This window comes from Pan paniscus, chromosome 3, assembly GCF_029289425.2.
Source record: "Pan paniscus chromosome 3, NHGRI_mPanPan1-v2.0_pri, whole genome shotgun sequence".
NCBI lineage: Eukaryota > Metazoa > Chordata > Mammalia > Primates > Hominidae > Pan > Pan paniscus.
In genome coordinates this window covers 126,873,339-126,891,381 of record NC_073252.2, presented here as the reverse complement: position 1 = coordinate 126,891,381, position 18,043 = coordinate 126,873,339, and the positions used below count along the sequence as shown (strand labels likewise).

Below are 18,043 nucleotides of genomic sequence, written 5' to 3'. Positions count from 1 at the left end.
TCCAATGACAGTTGATTCGATAGTAATTCAATCACACAAACAACCACAACAAAAACACACAACTATCAGAGATTTTCAGGATAGCCTCAAAAACACCATCTCACATGAGTTAAGAAGGCATGAAGTTTCAAAAAGTCAAACTTTATTAAAATGTCATTTTATAAACTTGTAATTCTGATATTATGAATAAATCTTAGGACAGGTGGCGGCATGGAGACCCCAGGGCACAAGTGGTGAATTTGGAAGCTTCAGTTCCTATATCCTTTGGAGATGCCCCCCTGGCCCCTGCATCCCCCACCCACCTGTCAAGAAGAGCCCATCCTTGGCAGCACATCAGGGACAAACAGCCCAGATGCCCAGTTGAGGACAGACGTCCATGCCTGGAGGAAGAGACCACCTCTGGGTGCAGGAGGAGCTGCTAGAACGCCTCCTCGCAGGCTCCTTTTCCTGCTCTGTAGCACTTTTTGCAGGCAGATATACACCCCCAGCAGCAGTAGCTCAAGCAGGTCCTGCAGGAGCACAGCAACAGCTCTGTTTAATGAGAGAAGCTTCTCTCCAGTGAGGCAGAGGAGCCCAGGCTGCACACCCTGGTCTCCACCTCCATGACTCCCACTGTGCCCAGGACCAGGAGCAGTGTGGGAGCTGCTGGCTGGGGCCATGTTGGCCACCCCATCTCTGCCACCTCTAGCTCCAGCCACACTTTCAGATCCAGGGCTGAGGCCAGTGGCTACAGTAGGTGCCATGATGTCAGGCAGCTCCTCATTGGGCTGGTCCTTGGCTGTACCAGGGCAGCGGCAAGAGGGCTGTGGAGCTTCCTCTAGCTCCAACACTGTCCCTGAGGGCGCTCTTCCCCTGGTGCTGGCACTGGCTTAACAGTGCTGGAAGTTCCTGTATTGCTGGAAGTTCCTGTATTGCTGCATATGGAGCAGGAGCTGAAAAAGGAGAAAGGGTCACAAACATCAGTCACTTTCCAGTGGAATTTCCAAACACAAAAACAACCTCATTGAATTTAAAGGAATTCAGCCTGAAAATACCATCCCCAGAAAGTCTTCCAGACTGCAAGCCACCTCACATGTGCCTGTGCCTCGAGGGGCTCCAGAGGCTCCAGCCAGATGAGGACAAGGACAACGTGCAGATGAGGCCCTGATGGGATCACTAGTGAGGCCTGCCCTAAGGTACCTGGGGTGCCTTCAGTCAAATGGCCAGAGGTGTCTGGGGTGAGGGATGAGCCTTCATCGACATCATCAGAAAAGGCTCTCACTCCCGCCATTCCTGAAGCAGGAGCCTCAAGATGTGGGGATGCGGCATGAGAACAGCTTCCTCTCCTGAGCGACTCCCACCAAGTGAGCTGGCTACAGGGCTAACTCTAAGATATGGGCACCTGGTTACCAGAGTTATCTTCTTCTGTTCAGGTCTGTCATCAAGGAAGTGAGGTCGCTTAAGTTTCCATTCTCTTGGCCTCTTCCTTCCATAAGACCTGCTCAGGACCCCACTGAGGTGTTCACCTTTCCCCCAGGTCAACTCCTTACCTATACATAGTTATGTCTGCCCAGGGCCTGCTTGTACACCTGCACCTGATGTCCACCAGGTGCCAGATGTTCTCCTCAGGCCTGATTTCCACCTGGGGCTTGTGTGTCCACCTGGGCCTGATGTCCGCCTTGGGCTTATGTCCTACTTGGGACCTTGTGTTCACCTGGAAACTGGTATCCAGCTGGGGTCTGATGGCCTACTGGGTCCTGTTGTTCACCTAAGGCCTGGTGTCCACCTGGGGCCTGGTAATCACCTCGGACCTGGGGATCAACCTGGGGCTTGGGTGTCCACTTAAGGCCTGATATGCACCTAAGGCCTCAGTTTTCACCTGGGTCCTGATGATCACCTGGGGACTGTGTGTCTAATGTCCACCTGGAGCCTATGTATCTACCTAAGGCATGGTAGATGTCTACATGAGTCTGGTATTCAACATGGGCCTGCTGTCCACCAAGGGCCTTGCTGTCTATTTGGGACCTGGTTGTCAACTTGGCACCTGATGTACACCTTGAGTCCAGTGTCCACCTGGGACCTGATGTCTACCTGGAGGACTGGTGTCTTTCTGAGGCAGGAGGATCCCTGGGCCCCAGGAGGTCGAGGCTGCAGTGAGTTGTGATTGCGCCACTGCACTCCAGCCTGGGTGACAGAGTGAGACCCTGTCTCAAACAAATAAACAAACAAAAAACCACACAAATTATATAGCTGTACAAAAATATTTTATTTCTTTATAACCTTATTCTACAAGCTTTTTTCTATTATTTATTTATTTTACTTTTAAAACTTTTTTATAAAACCAAGACACAAACACAAACAGGGTCAGGATCATCAATAGCACTGTCCTCCACCTCCATATCTTGTCCCACTGGAAGGTCTTCAGGGGCAGTAACATGCACAGAGTAATGGGGGAACCTGCCCCCAATATTTCAACATAGGTTATTTCTATTTTCCAAAATTGTCAGCTGGCTAATAAAGAGAAAGAGTACAAAACGAGGAATTTTACAGCTGGGCTGCCGGGGGTGACATCACCTATATATAGGACCGTGATGCCCACCTGAGCCTCAAACCAGCAAGTTTTTTATTAAGGGTTTCAAAAGGGGAGGGGGTGTAAAAACAGAGAGTAGGTACAAAGATCACATGCTTCAAAGGGCAAAAAGCAGAGCTACTGATAAGGGTCTATGTTCAGTGGTGTACGTATTGTCTTGATAAACATCTTAAACAACAGAAAACAGGGTTCGAGAGCAGAGAATTGGTCTGACCACAAATTTACCAGGGCGGAGTTTTTCTCCACACTAGTAAGCCTGAGGGTACTGCAGGAGACCCAGGGCGTATCTCAGTCCTTATCTCAACCACATAAGACAGACACTCCCAGGGTGGTCGTTTATAGACCTCCCCACAGGAATGCATTCCTTTCCCAGGATATTAATATTAATATTCCTTGCTAGGAAAAGAATTTATCGATATTTCTCCTACTTGTACATCTGTTTATAGGCTCTCTGCAAGTAGAAAAATATGGCTCTTTTTGCCCGACCCCGCAGGCAGTCAGACTTTATGGTTGTCTTCCCTTGTTCCCTAAAAATTGCTGTTATTCTGTTCTTTTTCCAGGTGCACTGATTTCATATTGTTCAAACACACATGTTTGACAATCAATTTGTACAGTTAACACAATTATCACAGTGGTCCTGAGGTGACATACATCATCAGCTTACAAAGATAACAGGATTAAGACATAAAAGTAAAGACAGGCATGAGAAATTATAAAAGTATTATTTGGAAACTGATAAATGTCTATATTAAAATGAAATCTTCACAATTTATGTTCCTCTGCCGTGGCTCCAGCCGGTCCCTCCGTTCGGGGTCCCTGACTTCCCACAACAATGGAGTTGTCATCTCCTATGATAATAATGCCTTCTTCTGGAAACCTCCTGAAGGAACTGCCTGAGGTTGTTTCATAGTTAACTTAAAAAAAAAGTAGTAAGAATATACTCTAAAATAACAATAAAAACTGTAGAATAGTAAATACATAGAACATTAACATCATCATTTGTTATTTTCATCAAGCATTATGCACCATACATAATTGTATGTTCACACCCACATCACCACAAACATGTAAGTAATGCATAACACTGTGACATTACAACAGATGTTGTAATGATGTTGCTATATGTGATAGTTCCATTATAATCTTATGGGACCACTGTCTTATGTGTAGTCTGTTGTTGACCAAAATGTCATTATGCAGTGCAGGACTGTATTTGAAAATGGTACAAATATACTCAGAAATACATGAAAGATTTCTAGGCACAGTGGCTCATGCCTGTAATCCCAGCACTTTGGGAGGCTGAGGCGGGCAGACCACCTGAGGTTGGGAGTTCAAGACCACCCTGACCAACATGGAGAAACCCTGTCTCTACTAAAAATACAAAATTAGCTGGGCATGGTGGCACATGCCTGTAATCCCAGCTACTCGGGAGGCTGAGGCAGGAGAATCACTTTAACCTGGGAGGCGGAGGTTGCGGTGAGCCGAGATCACGCCTTTCACTCCAGCCTGGGCAACGAGAGTGAGACTCTGCCTCAAAAAAAAAAAAAACGAAAAGAAATACATGAAAGATGGAACATTAGGGCAACAACAAAAGACATGGAAATTTTATTTTATGCCTTATTTTATACAAGGAAGTTGACATCAATGTCATTAAAGTTTGAGGTTCTGATTAGTGGAACTTAGAGAGATTAGGGAGAAATGAAAAAGAATAAAGAAATTTTTTTTTCTGTGATCCCCATAAAATTACTCAATATGGAATCAATGAAATTTCTGCAGCTTTGATTAGACAGATAGATGATAAGTAGATGATAGATCAACAGAGATAGAAATGGGTAGATAGATAGACAGACAGACAGATAGAGATGTGATCATGATTCTTCACTTAACCAAACTTTAGTCAGGCTCTTAAACCTTTTCCTAGGTCCATCTGTATTTCCTTGTAAAATTCACTTTTAGGAAGAACCCTCCACCCTGGATGCCTCATCACCCTGAATGTCTCATCTTGCTGGATATCTGATAGGGCTCCTCATCCCTTGCCATTATATGAACATGATGGAAATTGCTGTTTGGGGATTGCTTCTCATCTCATTCCATCCCCTTGCAATTCCTTCAGTGGTTGGAACACAGACTATTGGGGGCAGAGTGCCAACCTGGCTCCCCTGCTCTGAGCCAGGCTATTCTCCTGATTTCTCTACACCTCTTGTGTCTTGACCTATAACACGGGAGCATTAATAATAAATGGCTGTTATTAATTAATACATGTATGCATTAGAACACATCATAAGCACTGTGTGAATATTGGCTGTTATTGTTTCTTCTGTACTCTCTACAGACTCAGTTTCATTCATTAATCCCACTATTGAAGAACCCTAAGTTGGCCCAAGGCTTCCCTACAAGAAAGTACAGTGTGATTAAGATCTTGGCTCCTGTCTTCTGTGGCCCGGTGGTGACACCTGGGGTGCTGTACTCAGTAGTGGGAGTTCTGGATCAGGGGAAAATATGTATACTGAACAGGTGTGACAATTTGCTGGCCAGAGGAGCTGTGCCGGTCACATTTTCACCAGCCATAGATTAAAGTCCTATTGCCTCACATTCTCACCAGCATTTAACATTATTTGATGTTATACTTTATTCCCTAACAGGAATGTATTTTATTTATAGGACAGAATGGTTATTTGTCAGTTAGAACATTTTTCATATGCTTATTTGTCTCTTCAGTTTCCCTGTCTATAAAGTGCCTGTTCATTTCGTTTCCTAATTTTCCTGTTGGTTTTCATAGCTGATTTGTAGGAAGTCTTTGTATTGCTTACTGCTTCCAATTGTTGTGTGAGTTTTCTCAATCTAACCTCTTTCTTTCCAGTTTGTCTATCACGACTTCCCCTGAACATGGAGCTGCTATTCCACTGTAGTCAAATCTAATAATATTTTTCATTCTGATCAGAACTTTGGGGTCTTGATTAGAGAATCTTTTCCCCTGCCCAATATCACAAAGATGTTTCACCACATTTTCTCATTTAAGTTTTTAAATTTTTTTAAGTTTTATTTTTACGTTGAAGCTTGTAAAGCCTTAGTCCACTCCCATTTTAGAGGGAAAGGTGACTAGGGAGAGGATAGAAACCAACAGATCATCTACTATACTCAAAATTGATTTTGGGGTTAAGAGTCCTAAGGCAAAGGTTCTTTATCTTCTTCTATGGAAGAGGGGGGACAATGTTATAGAGGACAGAGTGAAAGAAAGAAGAAAGGATCATAGGATGACTCCATCTGGGAAAACAGTGACAGGAGGTGGTTTCCATGTCTCCAGGATTCTTGTGGCCAATCTTTCTGGATCAAGCCCATGAAAGGATGCCAACTAACTGGGCGATTATTGGAGCCACTGAGACTGTTTAGATGTGCCAGCAGCCACAAGACCCAAAAGCCTAGCCCCAATAATTAAATTGACAAAAACTGTTACCATATGGTGCCAGAAAGAGCCAGGATGGGGACAGAATCTGGTGGCCTAGTAGGGCTGTTGGCACCTGTGGCGAAACCTAGCCAGGTACTTACTGGATATCTCATTTACTTCACAATCATGTGTCCCCACATTACAGGCAGTTGAAATGTGTGGGTCCGTCTTATGTATTATAATGAAATTTTATAAAAACTAGAGACCTTGGTATTTAAATTTTTTTTTTTCACAGTGAACATGATCAGTTCCCAAGAAGTAAATTTCAGACAAATTGTAAACATCATATATAATATTTTATTTATAATTTTTGGACAATCAAGGAAAGAGGGAAGATGTTATAAGTAATAGTCATGAGAATGAACTCTAGTACACCTTCCTGTGCTAGAGTCTCAGCTGTCATTTATCAGCTCTCTGGATTTTGGCAAGTCACATAACTTCTCTGAGTCTCAGTTTCCTCATTTATAAAATACGGATAATGAAAATACTCACCTTATAAGGTTGTTCCAAAAAATTAAGTGAGAAAATGCATATAAAGTACTTGGCAATAGTAAGTGCTCAATAGATATAAAATATTATTTTTTACACAGTACCTAGTCTATACAAGCACTTGTAGTACATTATCTTGCATAAAATATATCTAACATTTATTTGATGCATGTTTTAAAATAAATTTAACAGTGCTCTTTTTGGTAAATATTTCTTCATCATAGCTTACCTTTGTAAATAGGCGTGTAATTTTTATAAGCAATTTTCAAGATTGTTTTCAAGTCTTTTGGTAGCCAATAAATAATTACAATTAATATTCATATATGTGTCTGGTTTGGGGGGTGTTTCTAGAAAATCTGAACTGAAGAGCTTAAGATTATTTTAAAAACCAAATAAAACAGATGAGTAAATTAAAACGTCTGTTAAAGAACAACAAAAAAAGGAAGATGAAACGATCCTTAAAAACTTTTAGTCCCTAAAAAAGATAGAAGCTATCATGAATTTCTACAAGAATATTTGATATGACACCGTATTTGATATGACACTGTAACCTAAAGAATGACAGAAAAAAGTCATTCCAAAGCACTCAACAAATTTTCCTATCCCCATGTAAGTCTGGGTTACAGTTAGGCTATGACGTGATTTTTGAAAACTTGGTAAGAACAGAGGCATATTTTCATATCTGGATAAAATATGTGCTATTCAAAATTGAAACTTAATTCTCTATAGTTAAGGAGGAATAAAAGAAAAAGGAATTATCATAATGTGCACACAATTGCTTTCAAGTTATGATACCCACTCAGTGTCATTTACTCTACTGAACCCAACTTATAATTATTAAACACCTTTAACATGCAAAATATATCTGAAGGACTCTCAATAACACAAAAAATATAAGGCAATTTAAAAATATTTTAGGCAAGATGGCTAAATAGGAACAGCTCCAGTCTGCAGCTCCCAGCAAGATCCACGCTGAAGGTGGGTGATTTCTGCATTTCCAACTGAGGTACCCGGCTCATCTCATTGGGACTGGTTAGACAGTGGGTGCAGCCCATAGAGGGCGAGCAGAAGCAGGGTGGGGCATCACCTCACCCGGAAGGACAAGGGGTTGGGGAGCTCCCTCCCCTAGCCAAGGGAAGCTGTGAGGGACTGTGCCATAAGGAACAGTGCATTCCAGCCCAGACATGATGCTTTCCCATGGTCTTCACAACCCACAGACCAAAAGATTCCCTTGGGTGCCTATACCACCAGGGCCCTGGGTTTCAAGCACAAAACTGGCAGCCGTTTAGGCAGACACTGAGCTAGCCACAGGAATTTATTTTCTTACCCCAGCAACACCTGGAACACCAGCAAGAAAGAACCATTCACTCCTCTGGAAAGGGGGCTGAAGCCAGGGAACCAAGTGGTCTAGCTCAGCGGATCCCACTCCCACGGAGCCCAGCAAGCTAAGATCCACTGGCTTGAAATTCTCACTGCCAGCACAGCAGTCTGAAGTCGACCTGGGATGCTCAAGCTTGGTGGAGGGAGGGGGGGTCCGCCATTACTGAGGCTTGAATAGGCAGTTTTCTCCTCACAGAGTAAACAAAGCCACTGGGACGTTCAAACTGGATGGAGCTCACCGTAGCTTTGCAAAGCTGCTGTAGCCAGACTGCCTCTCTAGATTCCTCCCTTCTGGGTAGGGCATCTCTGAAAGAAAGGCAGTAGCCCCAGTCAGGAACTTATAGATAAAACTCCCATCTCCCTGGGACAGAGCACCTAGAGGAAGGGGCCCTTGTGGGAACAGCTTCAACAGACTTAAACGTTCCTGCCTGCTGGCTCTGAAAAGAACAGTGGGTCTTCCAGCACAGCACTCGAGCTCTGCTAAGGGAAAGACTCAAGTGGGTCCCTAACACCCATGCCTCCTGACAAGGACACACCTCCCAGCAGGGGTTGACAGAAACCTCACACAGGAGAGCTACAGCTGGCATCTGGCAGGTGCCCCTCTGGGAAGAAGCTTCCAGAGGAAAGAACAGGCAGCAGTCTTGGCTGTTCTGCAGCCTCCGCTGGTGATACCCAGACAAACAGAGTCTAGAGTGGACCACCAGCAAACTCCAGCAGACCTGCAGCAGAGGGGCCTGACTGTTAGAAGGAAAACTAACAAACAGAAAGGAATAACATCAACATCAACAGAAAGGACATCCACGCAGAAACCCCATCTCAAGGTCACCAACATCAGAGACCAAAGGTAGATAAATCCATACAGATGAGGAAAAACCAGCGCAAAAAGGCTGAAAATTCCAAAAACCAGAACGTCTCTTCTCCTCCAAAGGATCACAACTCCTCTCCCGCAAGGGAACAAAACTGGACAGAGAATGAGTTGATAAATTGACAGAAGTAGGGTTCAGAAGGTGGGTAATAACAAACTCCTCCAAGCTAAAGGAATGTGTTCTAACCCAATGCAAGGAAGCTAAGAACCTTGAAAAGAGGTTAGAGGAATTGCTAACTAGAATAACCACTTTAGAGAAGAACATAAATGACCTAATGGAGCTATAAAACACAGCACAAGAACTTCGTGAAGCATACACAAGTAACAATAGCCAAATTGATCAAGCAGAAGAAAGGCTATCAGAGATTGAATATCAACTTAATGAAATAAAGCGGGAAGACAATAGTACAGAACAAAGAATGAAAAGGAACAAACAAACCCTCCAAGAAATGTGGGACTATGTGAAAAGACCAAACCTACGTTTGATTGGTGTACCTGAAAGTAATGGGGAGAATGGAACCAAGTTGGAAAACACTCTTCAGAACATTATCTCGGAGAACTTCCCCAACCTAGTAAGACAGGCCAACATTCAAATTCAGGAAATACAGAGAAAACCACAAAGATACTCCTTGAGAAAAGCAACCCCCAGATACATAATCGTCACCACCAAGGTTGAAGTGAAGGAAAAAATGTTAAGGGCAACCAGAGAGAAAGGTCAGGTTACCCACAAAGGGAAGCCCAACAGACTAACAGCAGATCTCTCTGCAGAATCCCTACAAGCCAGAAGAGAGTGGGGAAACAATAGTCAACATACTTAAGTAAAGAATGTTCAACTCAGAATTTCATATCCAGCCAAACTAAGCTTCATAAGGGAAGGACAAATAAAATCTTTTACAGACAAGCAAATGCTGAGAGATTTTGTGACCGCCAGGCCTGCCTTACAAGAGCTCCTGAAGGAAACACTAAATATGGAAAGGAAATACCAGTACCAGCCACTGCAGAAACATACCAAACTGTAAAGACCATAGACACTATGAAGAAACTGCATCAACTAATGGGTAAAATAACCAGCTAGCATCGTGATGACAGGATCAAATTCACACATAAGAATATTAACCTTAAAGGTAAATGGGCTAAATGCTCCAATTAAAAGACACAGACTAGCAAATTGGATAGAGTCAAGACCCACTGGTGGGCTGTATTCAGGAGACCCATCTCACATGCAAAGACACACAGAGGCTCAGAATAAAGGAATGGAAGAATATTTACCAAGCAAATGGAAAGGAAAACAAAGCAGGGATTGCAATCCTAGTCTCTGGTAAAAAAGACTTCAAACCAACAAAGATCAAAGGAGACAAAAAAGGGTGTTACATAATGGTAAAGGGATCAATTCAGCAAGGAGAGCTAACTATCCTAAATATATATGCACCCAATACAGGAGCACCCAGACTCATAAAGCAAGTTCTTAGAGACCCACAAAGAGACTTATACTCTCACACAGTAATAGTGGGAGACTTTAACACCCCACTATCAATTAGACAGATCAACAAGACAGAAAATTAACAAGGAAAATCAGGATTTGAACTCAGTTCTGGACCAAGCAGACTTAATAGACGTCTACAGAACTCTCCATCCCAAATCAACAGAATATACATTCTTCTCAGCACCACCTTGCACTTATTCTAAAATAGACCACATAATTGGAAGTAAAACACTCCTCAGCAAATGCAAAAGAACAGAAATCATAACAGTCTCTCAGACCACAATGCAATCTAATTAGAACTCAGGATTAAGAAACTCACTCAAAACCACACAATTACATGGAAACTGAACAACCTGCTCCTGAATGACTACTGGGTAAATAAAGAAATGAAGGCAGAATAAGTTCTTTGAAACCAATGAGAATGAAGACACAATGTACCAGAATCTCTGGGACACAACTAAAGCAGTGTTTAGAGGGAAATTTATAGCACTAAATGCCCACAAGAGAAAGTGGGAAAGATCTAAAATCGACACTTTAACATCACAATTAAAAGAACTAGAGAAGCTAGAGCAAACAAATTCAAAGGCTAGCGGAAGACAAGAAATAACTAAGATCAGAGCAGAAGTGAAGGAGATAGAGACATGAAAAGCCCTTCAAAAAAATCAATGAATCCAGGAGTTGGGTGTTTTGAAAAGATAAACAAAATAGATAGACAGCTAGCCAGACTAATAAAGAAAAGAGAGAAGAATCAAATAGACACAATAAAAAATGATAAAGGGGATATCACCACTGATCCCACAGAAATACAAACTAACATCAGAGAATACTATAAACACCTCTAAGCAAAGAAACTAGAAAATCTAGAAGAAATGAATAAATTCCCGGACACATACACCCTCCCAATAATAAACCAGGAAGAAGTCGAATCCCTGAATAGATCAATAACAGGTTCTAAATTGAGGCAGTAATTAACAGCCTACAAACCAAAAAAAGTCCAAGACCAGACGAATTCACAGCTAAATTCTACCAGAGGTACAAAGAGGAGCTGGTACCATTCCTTCTGAAACTATTCCAAACAATAGAAAAAGAGGGAGTCCTCCTTAACTCATTTTATGAGGCCGGCATCATCCTGATACCAAAACCTGACAGAGACACAACAAAAAAAAAAGAAAATTTCAGGCCAATGTCCTTGATGAACATCAGTGAGAAAATCCTCAATAAAATACTGGCAAACTGAATCCAGCAGCACATCAAAAAGCTTATCTACCATGGTCAAGTCGGCTTCATCCCTGGGATGCGAGGCTGGTTCAACATGTGCAAATCAATAAACGTAATCCATTACATAAACAGAACCAATGACAAAAACCACATGATTATCTCAATAGATGCAGAAAAGGCCTTTGATAAAATTCAAAAACCTTCATGCTAAAAACTCTCAGTAAACTAGGTATTGATGGAACGTATCTCAAAATTATAAGAGCTATTTATGACAAACCCACATCTAATATCATATTGAATGGGCAAAAGCTGGAAACATTCCCTTTGAAAACCAGCACAAGACAAGGATGCCCTCTTTCACGTCTCCTATTCAACATAGTACTGGAAGTTCTGGCCAGGGCAGTCAGGCAAGAGAAAGAAAGCGTATTCAAATAGGAAGAGAGGAAATCAAATTGTCCCTGTTTGCAGATGACATGATTGTATATTTAGAAAACCCCATCGTCTCAGCCCAAAATCTCCTCAAGCTGATGAGCAACTTCAGCAAAGTCTCAGGATACAAAATTAATGTGCAAAAATCACAAGCATTCCTATTCACCAATAATAGAAAAACAGAGAGCCAAATCATGAGTAAACTCCCATTCACAATTGCTACAAAGAGAATAAAATACCTAGGAATACAACTTACAACCAATGTGAAGGGCCTCTTCAGGGAGAACTACAAACCACTGCTCAAGGAAGTAAGAGAGGGCACAAACAAATAGAAAAACATTTCATTCTCGTGGACAGGAAGAATCAATATCGTGAAAATGGCCATACTGCCCAAAGTAATTTATAGAGTCAATGCTATCCCCATCAAGCTACCATTGACTTTCTTCACAGAATTAGAAAAAAATACTTTAAATTTCATATGGAACCAAAAAAGAGCCCGCATAGCCAAGAAAATCCTAAGCAAAAAGAACAAAGCTGGAGGCATCATGCTACCTGACTTCAAACTGTACTACAAGGCCACAGTAACTGAAACAGCATGGTACTGGTACTAAAACAGATCTGTAGACCAATGGAACAGAACAGAGGCCTCAGAAGTAACACCACACATCTACAACCATCTGATCTTTGACAAACCTGACAAAAACAAGCAATGGGGAAAGGATTCCCTATTTAATAAATAGTGTTGGGAAAACTGGCTAGCCATATGCAGTAACCTGAAACTGGACCCCCTTCCTTACATCTTATACAAAAATTAACTCAAGATGGATTAAAGACTTAAACATAAAACCTAAAACCATAAAAACCCTAGAAGAAAACCTAGGCAATACCATTCAGGACATAGGCATGGACAAAGACTTCATGACTAAACACCAAAAGTAATGGCAGCAAATGCCAAAATTGACAAATGGGGTCTAATTAAACTAATGAGCTTCTGCACAGAAAAATAAACTATCATCAGAGTGAACAGGCAACCTACAGCATGGGAGAATTTTTGCAATCTATCCACCTGACAAAGGGCTAATATCCGGAATTGACAAGAAACTTAAACAAATTTACAAGAGAAAAACAAAGCCCTATCAAACAGTGGGCAAAGGATGTAAACAGACACTTTTCAAAAGAAGACATTTATGCAGCCAACAACATATGAAAAAAAGCTCATCATCACTGGTCATTAGAGAAATGCAAATCAAAACCACAGTGAAATACCATCTCATGCCAGTTAGAATGGCGATCACTAAAAAGTCAGGAAACAACAGATGCTGGAGAGGATGTGGAGAAATAGGAACACTTTTTTTTTTTTTTATGACGGAGTCTCGCTCTGTCGCCCAGGCTGGAGTGCAGTGGCGCAATCTTGGCTTGCTAGGAACACTTTTACATTGTTTTTGGGAGTGTAAATTAGTTCAACCATTATGGAAGACAATATGGCAATTCCTCAAGGATCTAGAACTAGAAATATCATTTGACCCAGCAATTCCGTTACTGGGTATACACCCAAATAATTATAAATCATTCTACTATAAAGACACATACACATGTATGTTTATTGCAGCACTATATATGATAACAAAGACTTGGAACCAACCCAAATGCCCATCAATGATAGACTGGATAAAGAAAATGTAGCACATATGCACCACGGAATACCATGCAGCCATAAAAAAGAATGAGCTTGTGTCCTTTGCAGGGACATACATGAAGCTGGAAACCATCATCCTCAGCAAACCATCACAAGAACAGAAAACCAAACACCGCATGTTCTCACTCATAAGTGGGAGCTGAACAATGAGAACACATGGACACAGGGAGGGGAACATTGCATACCGAGGCATGTTGGGGGGTGAGGGGAAAGGGGAGGGAGAGCTTTAGGACAAACACCTAACGCATGCAGATCTTAAAACCTAGATGACAGGTTGATGGGTGCAGCAAGCCACCATGGCACGTGTATACCTATGTAACAAACCTGCACTTTTAGCACGTGTGTCCCAGAACTTAAAGTAAAATTTAAAATAAATAAATAAATAAAAGAAAACAGCAAAGCAAGAAAATCACATATAGATAGAGCCAGAGACACAATGAGACTGTCATTCTCTAGATCAAACACTGTCACATGTCATCATACTTGTAACCCAAAGCATCCTAACTTACAGATTAGGAACAGAGTTACATACTGTGAAAAGGGGTCACTTCCAATGAAAAATTTTAAAATTTTAGTATCTCTATATGTAAGTCATCTATCTCTATCTGTCTATCTATCTCAATGTATCTACCTACCTATCTATATTGTTTGTTTTATTCTCAATTTATAAATCAAACTAAATTGAAGATTGTTACTCTCCTTAGTTTTTAAGATACATCAGAGACACATTTGGGTGTGAGCTACACCTCCAAATCTTCTCTAGTCACTAATTATTGAGATTCTTTTGGATATAAACAAGTTTCCCAAAAGATAATACTGTGAACACTCAAGCGTTTAAATCTTGTTTTCTATAAACAGCATAAATTAATGGATTTTGAACTTTTGTGATTAGATTAAAAAAATAATTAAAACAATATATACACTTAATACATGTGATGCATTCTGATATTTTCTATATACTTCTCTGTTATATACAATCTACTAAAAGATTCTATAATCCACTCACTAATAGGTTTGTAACCTGGATTTTGAAAAGTCACTGATAAATTACTCTATTGTTTTTGAAAGAAGATAATCCTTTCAAGAAAAAAAAGGGTGACTTGTCACTGTTGCAAAGAGTATAATATAATGAAAGGAAAACAGATTCATTTACAATCTTTAGATTTTCTGCACAAGTGGACTATGAGATGACCATTCAGAATAAATTTTTACTAAATCAATCATATTTCTCATATATAAAGATAAAAGGTTATTATAGTTATTGCAAGTTATTTAAGGGTATGAAGTTTTGCTTGCCAAAGGTTCCATGTCTTCTGAAGCTTGTCTTTTGATCTTTGATAAAAACAAGCTAGTAAAAGCATTTAGTACAGATGAGGCCTGGGATTTCTTTGTTTCTAATATTCCAGAACAATATGATACATTCCCTATTGATAATAAATGTTAAGAGAGTTGCATTCAGATTAGCCAGTAGTCCACACTACAATAATGATTTTCATGTGTTACACTGCTGCAACAAATAATACTCTAGAAGAGCTTAGGGGGAAAAAAGTGGTTCCCTTAGTGAGTGGCTTATTAATAAGGAGTGGCTTGAATACTCATCTTCCGTATTATGTACTACCACATAAAAGTGAAGGGCTTATGAACCTCTTTTCTCTTCTACGCTGTTTTTATTTGTAGAATAGGGGAGGAAGAGATCTTGGTTTAATGGTTTTATCTTGTATTATTTTATTAAATATATTTTTCTCACCATTTTCATACCCTTCTTCTTGAGTGCCTATAATATGAATATTTGTTCACCTAATGGGGTATTCTATACATTCTGTAGGCTTTCTTCATCCTTTCACATATATTTTTCTTTCTTTTGTTCTTTTTTTCTTTTTCTTTTTCTTTTTTTTTTTTGGATGTGCCTGTGTTATTTCAAAAGATCTGTCGTCAAGTTCAGAAATTATTTCTTCTGCTTGTTCTAGTCTGCTGGTGAAGCTCTTGATTGTATTTCTTTTTTATTGCATTCTTTGAATTATTCAGCTCTAGGATTTCTGTATGGTTTTTAATGATATCTCTGTTGAATTTCTAATTCAAATCATAAATTGTTTTCCTGATTTTATTGAATTATCTGTCTGTATTCTCTTGTATCTTACTGAGTTTACTTAAGATTATTATTTTGAATTCTTTTTGTGGCATTTCATATATTTTCTTACGATTGGAGGCTTCCTGGAGAACTATTGTTTTCCTTTGGAGGTGACATATTTCCTTGCTTTTTCATAGTTGATATGTCCCTATGTTGATTTCTACACATCTGGTAGAAAAGTCACTTCTTCAATTTTATGGGGTAGGTTTCATAGAAAAAGAGCAATTTGTATTAATGGGTCTTAGAGTGTCAGTTGGGTGGGGTGTGTTGGTCTTCATTTCAGGTGGATGCAGTAGTGTAGCCTCCAGGTAGTTTCTTTAACTGAAATCCACACTAGTGGTGTTTGTGAGTTTTTCAGTGGCCTAAGCTGAGAGAATTTGTGGTGACGGTGGTGTGCCTTTGCTGGGATTGGGCTCACCACCCTATTTCTCTGGTCAGGGGTACATGCATGCATACAGTAGGTCAGCCACCTTGGGGTCTGTCTTGCCATGGTTGAACCCACAGGACTGTTACACTGGCCAGAAGCACAGACAAGTGGCTGCTTGGTTGGCTCAGGGGCATGTCCACTGGGGACAGCCCATGGGGCTGTTTCTCAGGTCTGGGACATAGGCTCTTGGCTGCTTGGCTAGCCTAGGGATGTGTCCACCTATTTTTCAGGTCCTTATTGGGAGCACAGGGCCAGTGGGAAGGCCCAGGGGTGTGTTTGTGGTGGGGTTAGGGGAGGATGTGAGGGTGCAGGGCTGTTTCCCAGGTTCTGAGTGTGGGCACATAGCCGACTCCACTGGGTGTATCAGCTGCTCGGATGTTCAGAGACCTCTCCCACTTGGAAGAAGGCATGCAGCAGTTTGGCTGGCTCGAGGGCAGGTTCGTCCTGGGAAGGACTGGTACACTGTTCCTCCTGCCTTAAGCATGGGTGGGGGTTGGTTTCTCTGCCATGCAAGACCAGAGTCATAGCCAATCCTGAGCCCAGACTCCCCACAGCTGGGTTGTGAGGTTCAATCACCCATGTGGGTTTGGCATAATGAAGATGGAGCCCCAGTGCTGGAAAAGCACAGTGGCTACTGACCTCAGAGCAAGACACACTCCAGAGATGGCTCAGGTCTCAAGATGGCACCATGCTGCAGCAGCTTGGCTCACAGTGAGTGAGTAGGGGTGGGGAGTATACACCTTGTACTACTAATCCAGTGCAACACAGCTGCATAAATTCCCTGCAGCTCTCCAAGATGGACTCGGGGCTTACAGGAACTATGGGATTCTTCTGTTTAAGGACTATAGGTTTTGCGGTAGCAATGGGGCTGGGGGACAGTGGGGATCTCCTGCTTATCCTTTTCCCACATGTGAAGTCTCTCCTGACTCCAGGTATATCTGATCCAGGCAGAGAAGATGAAGCTGCAGACAACAGGTACCTCCACCTTACCCTCCTAGACTTCCAATCACTACTCCTCCATCACACTCCAGCACTCTCCCTTCAACACCGTAGTCAAAATCTTAGCTGTTTATTCATTGCCTTGGTCCTTTATTGTGGTGGGAATGAATGCCAGGTGTTTCTAGTCAGCCATCTTGCTGACATCACTCTCAATAGCTTTATTTTGTAGATGAGTAATGAAGACTAAGAAAGGCAGCAGCATAGTAAATAAGTGCCTTCTCTTGAGAATCAAATTCCCTGGGTTCAAATCCGCTACTTCTCAACTGTATGATCTTGGGCAAGATACTTAACTCTGTAGGTCTTAGTTTCATTAACTTTAAAAATAAGCATTCCAAGAGTATCTGACTTTCTTTGAGATTGCTGTAAAAAGTAAGGGTAAAGTTCTTAATATAGTTTCTGAAAAAATAATAAGTAGTCAATAAGTATTAGATATTTCAATGAGGCCACTTGCACAAGGTCAGGCAGCTAAAAGGAAAGCCCAGTCTATTGTGGGAGTATAAGACATTTGGTGTTTCTGCTGTGTATGCCAAAGCATACTAATGATATTTAGTGATATTAATGATATTAATAATATCACTAACTAATATTATCTTTTTGCCATTTTTCAAAAAACTAATTCAAAAACATACATTTGTTTTTAGCATAATTTTTATTTCTCTGAATGCTCAGACTTCAATTTACAGTTTGGTTTTCTATTTCAGCAAAGCTATCTCTTCAAAATATATACTCTAGGTACTGCAGTGCTTTAGGGCATTATTACAAACATGGGTTTTCAGTGTACTATTGAGTCAGAAATGCTGTTTAACGGAAATTACAGGTGATAGGCTGCCAAAAGAAAATAAATTTTTACTAAACCTTGCATTCTCTGCGAATTTTTCAAGAGTGCAAAGTAAAAAATTTACAGAACACCCAAAG

The 18,043-nt window shown here is 41.0% G+C and overlaps 1 pseudogene; it reads right to left on the bottom strand.

Annotated features, from left to right (window-relative positions):
- Positions 1–239: 239 nt before the first annotated feature.
- On the bottom strand, positions 240–1,270 carry LOC100975585 (uncharacterized protein C2orf27A-like; annotated as a pseudogene).
- Positions 1,271–18,043: the final 16,773 nt, after the last annotated feature.